This window comes from Etheostoma spectabile, chromosome 16 (genome assembly GCF_008692095.1).
Source record: "Etheostoma spectabile isolate EspeVRDwgs_2016 chromosome 16, UIUC_Espe_1.0, whole genome shotgun sequence".
Taxonomy (NCBI): domain Eukaryota; kingdom Metazoa; phylum Chordata; class Actinopteri; order Perciformes; family Percidae; genus Etheostoma; species Etheostoma spectabile.
The window spans coordinates 17,141,497-17,149,819 of record NC_045748.1 but is presented as its reverse complement, the minus strand read 5'-3'; the positions used below and the strand labels follow the sequence as shown (position 1 = coordinate 17,149,819).

Genomic DNA, 8,323 nt, shown 5'->3' with positions numbered 1-8,323 from the left:
TCTATAGATGTAGTCATTTGGGTTTTGGTTTCCCTATGAAGAACTTCTTGTAAAATTAATTTTGTAGACCTGTTGTAGATGTCAAAGGGATGTTTAACTATTGGAAAGATGAATCTTTACATTGGGTCACTTTGTAGTAGAAATGTGAAGTTTTTTTTTTTGTTTTTTTTTTAAATTGGTGCCTTCTAGACCAAGAAAAGACAGAAAATGTGTTTTTGGCTCATGTGGATGAAAGACACCAAATCCCAGAGTGCACTTGCTTCACTGCTCAAAGAGTCCACTCCCAAGCCCTGCCTAGTTTACAGACAGAGAGACAGACAGTGAGGCATTCAACTCAACTCAAGTGTGTTTTATTGACATTTCAACAATATACAGGAAAATGTTTCACCATGGCTAAAGTGGTGTCACACATTTAAAATATATAAAAACTACATTGTATAAAAACGACATACAAAACAGGCTTTCAACATTTAGTGCACATGCATTATATGCTCCGTAAAGTTCAGCTAACTCAATGGTAGCATTAGCGCTTGGAGTGTTGTAAACCCAGAGTACAAACACAGACGTAAATTTGCGTTGAATGTAGAATGGTCGGCATTTAACATTCACAAACTCCACCAGCGATAAGCAGTAGTTAACACAGCCCACCTCCACTAGTCTTACCCGAGAGAGCAGCATCTGCTAGCAGGCTTGGTAGCTAGATAGCGGTACATTGTTGTTCAACCATGTTTCCACAAAAAGAAAAACACAGCAGTCTCTTAACTCACGCTGGGAGTTAAGTTTTTTTTTATTTGTAGTCGGAGTTGGATGTAGTCCAGCTTGTTGTCTAATGATCGGACATTTGCAAGCAGGATGCATCGGACAGATGGCCATCTAGCTTTAGCTTTCCACCTAGCTGAAACGCCTGCCCTCGTTCAGCATTTCCGCTTTGTTGTTCGGACAGACCTGCCCCCACTGCTAAAAAAAATACTAAAGGAAGAACTGATATCTATACACAATATACTATACATAGAACAGCTTTGTGTGCAAAAGGTGATTGCATTAATTAAATCATCCATTCACTAATTATGTTTATTTCCTCACCTTTAAAGAAGCACAGCCTCATGTTTTTCAGACAATTCATCAGAAAGTTGTCTGTAGTTGCCAAGGTCTGTAAAAAGGACTTGTGGTGCTGAATGTTCTCTTTTCATCAACATTGGGTCATCTTAAGCCATGACACAAGGATAGCTTTAAGCCACTGCTGGCATTTTTATTTTGGCAATATGATGTGGAATGCCTTCCCTCTGAAAATGATTCCATGTTGCCAGCGTTTTGCCATTGAAAAGGCCACCAGATTGAATGAGGCATTCTGAATAGGGCAGCTTTTCTTCTGCAATTTCCGCTGCCAGTGCAATTCTGCACTGCACATTTGGAGACGAAGGCAGAACCCTACTGCAGTATCGATTGACTTTCTTTCAATATAATGTCAATTCCAAACCTTAAAGCTTAAGTTTTACATTCAGTACTGTATAAGGAATTATTCATGTTTGGGTGCCACACAGACAATTATTCAACTAATCTTTAAAGGCTAAGCTATACTGTGTTTTAGTTAGATAGAGATCTTTGATTGTTCACTGTGGCCTATTGACATTTTTGTTATTAGACTGATGTCTTGTGCTCTAAACCTGGTAATCATACATGCATAACATGCATTTCCTTCCTGTATACAGTTTATTTGTTAATACAAATGAATGTAGCTAATTATGACTGTTTTTCAAAGAGAAACAATGAAAAACGAAACAAAAACTGCAGTGGCAGTCATGGAAGTGCAGATAAATGCTTCCGGACCAATTTCAAACAGAAGCCACTTCTCTAATTTCATAGAGTTGGTATCAGTATCATACACAGTTATCTTGCCATGAGCTACATAATGACACCTAGTGTAAAAGAGCATGAGCTCCCCCCGCAGTTAGTCAGTGGAACAGCAATCAATGTAACTTGAGGGAACACGGAACGGCAACTTCTCTCTGGTGATACACACACACACACACACACACACACACACACACACACACACACACACACACACACACACACACACGCACGCACGCACGCACACACACATACAATAAAACAAGCATGTACGTGCTTGCTTTCTTACACGCGCACTTGGAGCCACGTCCAACACAGACCAGCACATACACAGAAACACAGATCCAGCTTACTATCTGCTTTCACAGAATTCAATACAGGCAGTAATTAATCCATAACACGGAATGTACAAAAAAAAAAAAATCATAACAGGGCGCATGACCGCAACTCATTCCATATCCTATATCCGAGCTGTGATGACACTCACTTTTAGTTTATGGACCATGCAGTTTCCGGAACACATTGATCAACATGGATGTTAAAAGCCACGACTGGACTGCAAACAGAATTAGCTTCAATACAAATATTGATGCCGACTGCACAGTATTCTGTAGGCCTGCTAATGCACCTCTGAATGTTGCCCCTGTAATGCCATTCATTGAAGCCGCGGCAGGTCTGCGTAATATGCGAACCCCCTAAATGTGAGATCAATGTTTTTCTCAGTGTTTTATGCTCCTCTATTTCCGCACTTCTGCAGCATCACCGCGGGAAGAGGCTGTCTCACAACGTGCAGAGAGAACGCAGTCGAGTGCACATAATCGAGATAATAACTCATTTGCATAATGTTTGGAGATGATGGGTTTGTAACATGAGATAAGTCATATTATTTTTATTAGCCTCAGAACGCTCCGTCGACATTCAGTCCGGGTGGAGCTTGTAAGAACTTGCACACCATGCATATAAAAAGGTAGCTTCACAGTGAGAAGAACAAATTGCCTCCATCCTGAATAGGACACCACCGGCTACCTAAGTAACATGCTGACCACGCAACATCGCCATAATTGTGGCACAATATAGCCCTGCCTACCCGACTACTACCTCGTGGTCAGTGATGGACAAAAAAAGAAAATATGTAACATACCCTATTATTATGTTACCGGTCGTACCCGGATAACCGTACAGCCTACTTACCTAAAACTGACTCTCCCCTCTTAGCGGTATTTGTGGTCCAAGATTTGTTAGTTCTCTAGCCAACAACTTCTGCTGGAGCATATGTATCCAGTGCTCATGCTGGTAGCTCAGTCGGTGATGTTGGATTGCGGATGATTTGGCAATCCTTTTCATGCTCAAGGGGAAAAAATCCTTCGTTTCGGCGTGGTCTCGGGCATTGGCGCGCAGAGGAATAAAGTAATGAAGTCCGTCAGGAGGGGAAGGAGAAAAGGGAGCTCTGGATGTGAGATTTATGCCGACGTGTTTGAAACTGTTCTGTTCTCTTTTTTTTCTCACCGTAGGAGCCGTTTGCGGGTGGAGAGGTGTGGGATGGATATCTAGGAAGGGAGGCTAGGATGAACAGAGTGAGGGCGAGAAAGGGGAGGTACAAAGAATACAGTCTTGTATTGTAGAGGACGGTCATGGCAGACAGTAAGGGGTGGGTCTGGACTGGATGAGGCGGAAGGCGAGGGAACTGAGGGTGGATGAGGATAAGAAGCCTTGTCGTGACTTTTTTTTTTCTGCTGGTTTACACCAAGGCTGTAGGTTGACCATCATGGATCAATTGATCGTGACTAATTAAGGGGGGTGGGGGCGGGGGGGATAGGTTTTATGATTTAGTTATGAGAGATAAAAATAAAAGCTGAAACCTCAACAAAGTGAGAAGGCGACTAGTGGCACAGAAGGTGCCACGCTATGCCACGTGTAGGCTGTGTACTTTGCATAAAATACAACGTGACTGTATTACTGTGTTATTATAAACTCGAAATAACTCGAAGTGAAACTCTCTCTGAAAAATCCTCCCTAGCCCAGGCTTTGTGGAGTCGGTTTAACGCTACCTAAAAGTGAATGGAACACCGCTGGGTGCTGTCCATGGTGCTTAAACAGCTAAAGGGTCCACTTCTGGTTATTGCTGTCCTTGGTGCTGAAACACAACTCAGAAAGCCTATGGTATTGACATCTTATGTCAGTTCACAATAAACATATAAAGACCAATAACTTACTGAGTTACTGAGTTGCAGGTCCATAGTTTTTTTTTTTTTGGTGGGGGCTTAACATCTAAATAGAAGTATACTTCTTTCTACAGTTACGTATGCTTCAGTGAGTTTTCAAGGCTGATTACGATATTCCTACAGTTCATATAGTCTTAAATTTGACTTTTCCTTAGGCCAAATGCAGTTAGAATAAAAGGGATTCTGTATTTCGTCATCAAAATTATAATTTTGGCACTGAAATAAAGACTTTGAAAAAGCAATGGACTTACACCATGGTACTCAGGAACTCTGACAGTAGTTTTTTTCTAAAACTCTGGCTAAGGCCCTGATGACTGGGACATCTTGAAAACCATATTGGTTCTAAGAATTTGCAAGCTTATTGAGACATAATACAAGCATCATTTTTTAAACCATTCAAGAGAAATGTGTTTGAGAGTGTGAGTGTAAGGCCTGAACAAATCTGGACGAACCCAGGGAAAACAGAGGTGTACTCAAGGTTCTACATTTTACACCTGTGCCGTATCATAGAACCTCAATTAAACATATGGATAAATGATAAATGTAACATATAACATCACAGAATAAGTTATCAAAGGAACTTGAATGGAATCCGCTATAAGTTTCCTATTTCACATTTAATAATCCAACATTTGAGGACTAAATGTGACAGCACCCAACAGCCATGTGTTTGTTTAAAAATCTTAACCATAGCCCAAAGCCCGAGCATTAAGAAAAGATAGCTTTTGAATTGATTTTGACAACACTACATCTATTGCCGTCACAGACAGCTTTGCAACTCCACTAGCTCGCCAATGGTCCACTTGCAGTCAAGTGTTTGAAGCATCCACCAACGGGCAAAGAACCTGGCGGGACATGCATTGCATAGAACTCAATGAGGCTAAATGGATAAATGGGGCCATTACAGAGTTGTTAGCCTGGAAGTGGTGGTGACACGTGACAAGTTGCCTTTGCAATCGTAGACATAAAATACTCCAGGGATCATTGAAGTCGTTACTTTTTGTAATTCTATTGGTCATAGCATTTAATTAGAAACTTCCCTTCAAGTTTGTTAATTCGAACATTTTGAGACTAATGACGATTCACACCTGTTTTGGTTGCCTTAATGACCCTTAAAAAAAGTTACTGCCAGCCTATCTATGAAACGTAAGCTATTATATAAGGACAAACTAGATTTCCAGTGAGACCGGAACTGTGCACTCGCATATGTGTGTCAGTAGGTCAGTTAAGTCTTTTTCAAACACACCAAAGTACTTCATGTGGATTTTTAATACATTTTTCTGTGTCATTGCAGCAGGTGAAGGAGTACTAGGCATACAAAGAATATGCTTGTTATAAGAATACGGGTCAAATGCCAATGAATGCCATAGTGAATCCTCAATACCATTGTTGCACTGGGTACACCTGTCTGATGAAATGCGCAGAATGTGTGTGTGTTGTTTGGGGATGACATGCAGAGTGCTGGTAGGATGCATATTTTAAAAGTCCTTATCTCCAGAGTGGAAGTGCTGGTGAGATACTGTTGGCAAACTATAAGCAAAGAGAATGATTAAAAGAAGAGGCAAACACACTGGGAAGAAAAAGAAAAAAGTCTATACATTATTTGAAAATGTGAAAAAAAATAAAAAAATAAAATCGATCTGAAGTCCACTGTGTACCATATTACATTTAAACCTGAATTGAAGTCAGTATTGTCTTTACAGCCATATGTTCTTTCTTCATGTCCTAAGATGTCTTATGTTGATTTTCTGTTGATGTAAAAAAGGGTTCCTGTGTTAAAGGTTTGTTTTGTGAAGCATCAGATTATAGAACTATGCCCAAGACAAATTTCCCATTGGAGACAATACCATGCATTCTATTCTTTTATATCTTGTATTGCAAGGCCATCAAACACCTTAAGAGCTTCAATTTATTTTGTTTGTCGGTCGTTGGTGATGACAGAGACTTGTTGAGCAAACAGACTTCTCAGGCAGTAGGCATAGAGGGTATAAGAGATAAAATGAGGTGTTCTGATTCTACATCACCTTTCAGACAAATTTATTCAGGGAATGTGTGCCTCAGGCATAGCCGACAGGAGGGCAGTTTTACAGACGTATGAAGATATATTGATGAATTAGGATGAAGACTAAAATCAAACTCTTGAAGTCCAACTTAAAGTACATTGCACTGTTATTTTCTGGGACAGCATTTGCACGGTAAATTGCCCTGCTAGCATTAGGGTCTAACTATTTTTAGAATAATGTGTGAAGAGGTTCTTTCGCTCTTCCCATGTTGCCAAAATTCTGCCAACATGGCGAGATAACAATAAAATTGTCAGATGTTTCATACTGATTTTTCATTATTGGTATTTGACTGTAAAAAAAATAGATATTTTTTTTTCATTTAAGTTGGATTTCTTTACCAGAATAGTTTGTGGAATCCATAAAAAATATGCAAGTAGAAGACTGACTTTAACATTTCCAATCAAATGTTCGGACATTTGGAAGAAAAAAAAATTATAAATATATGTGAAAGGACTACTTTTTTTAAAAAGACTACTTAGAAGAAAAGTTAATCCTAAAGAGGTGAAATACTTTGGAAGGAAATAAGCTTAAACTGCTCATGTGTGACATGATGTTATATTTTTGAGAAAGAATACTCTCATCTGAATTTTCAATATTTAAAGTTATTCATGCTTAACTAACATCTCTTACATGTTTTTAGTCATATTTACTACTAAATGAATTACTTTCCATTACTGTATTAAACATAATGTAGATAACTTAGCAAGGTACAGCATAATATGATTTTTTTTTTTCTGATAGTAACACCTGATTAGCCATACAGCCTATTATGCAAAGCATAGCAGGAACCTAATTTATGTGATGTAATTTATATTTATCAACTTCTTTAATGACTTCTTATAATGAGAATTAAGGAGCAATATGCTAACATGCATGCCATTCAGCATATCATTATTAGTGAGCATATGTTTCTTAATGATAAATATATGTCAAATATATCCAGAGTTTGTAACTCACAGCCTTCTGGGAATACCACTGTCAAGTAAAATATACTGTAATAGTGTGCAGATTTCACTCCATTATCCACATAACTACAATAATTGTGCCATATTCAGCACCAGCCCAGACACAATATCCTTACAGGAGCTAAATTTATCTGGACTGTAATGATCTCACATCTACCTCCTTGTTGGAAACCATGGGCTGAATCTCCCTCCAAGCTACCCAGAAGACTGTTAGCACTTGCTAGATTGACAACCTACTAATTGCTGATCTCTAAGGCTTAGGCCACAGAGATGTTTCTACCCGGTGTTAGTACACGCTGTTGCGGAAGCCTGTCAAACTGTACCAAGACCTCTTCCTGCCAGAGCTATGAAGGAGAAGACAGATGTCCAAATAGCCAGCAGGTCCATCAGTCATGAGGATTTTTTTCTCTCACAGGGCGAGGGAGGGAGGGTCAAGTCAGAGACACACAGATTAATGGAGATGACAGCATTCCAGCCTCTCTGCTTCTCTAATGAAAAACATACTCATTTCCAGGAAGTTCCTGGGTAATAAGACAGCCAGCCAGCCAAATCCACACAAAGAAATAATAACTTTCAAAAGTATTACCTTACTATTAAGGTCACCTCATGACTGCTCTATTTAAAGCCAAAAATACTCCTGAGTATTTAAGTTTTAGAAATTTTGTTCACCAATGCTTTAAAACCCTGACAAATTTAATTCAAGCAATTAGTGTAAAAAAAGAACAAAATTAAGAAAGTCTTCCAAACTAATTTTAACAAATTTTTCTATTTGCACTAGAAAAGCGTATGAGCGTTTTCTGATGTGACAGCCCTCGTGGCAGGAACACATCATTTGTGTGTGCCTTTACAAATTACTGTAAAGAAAATAAGCAAATTTTATGATTTGACAAAACTATGGTTGAGGCTTGGTTAGATTTTGGAACAAAGACAACTTGGTTAGGTTCAGGGAAAGATCATGGTTTAGGTTAAAATAGGTAATTTGTTAAGGTTAAGGAAACATCATGGTCTGAATTAAAATGACTTCTCTAAGTTTAGGGGAGCGTCGTTGTCATAGTGACAATAATAAACCCATGCCTTAGGGTTGGGAACAATCCGGGTGATGCTTAAAAAGAAAAAAAAACTTTTCTGTCAGTTGGAAATGGGAAACAAACAACTGTGTCACATGTTAAACTCTGACATTTTGTTAACCTATCTACACTATCAACAAAGAACGCTTCTCTAC

At 39.0% G+C, this 8,323-nt stretch overlaps 1 protein-coding gene across 1 annotated transcript in view; it reads right to left on the bottom strand.

Moving 5' to 3' along the window:
* The window catches only part of brinp1 (bone morphogenetic protein/retinoic acid inducible neural-specific 1), a 109,010-nt gene extending 105,534 nt beyond the window's left edge, over positions 1-3,476 (bottom strand). Inside the window, exon 1 of the mRNA XM_032539937.1 lies at positions 3,043-3,476. The gene's annotated coding sequence lies outside the window, so the exon portion shown is untranslated. The remainder of the gene's footprint in view (positions 1-3,042) is intronic.
* Positions 3,477-8,323: the final 4,847 nt, after the last annotated feature.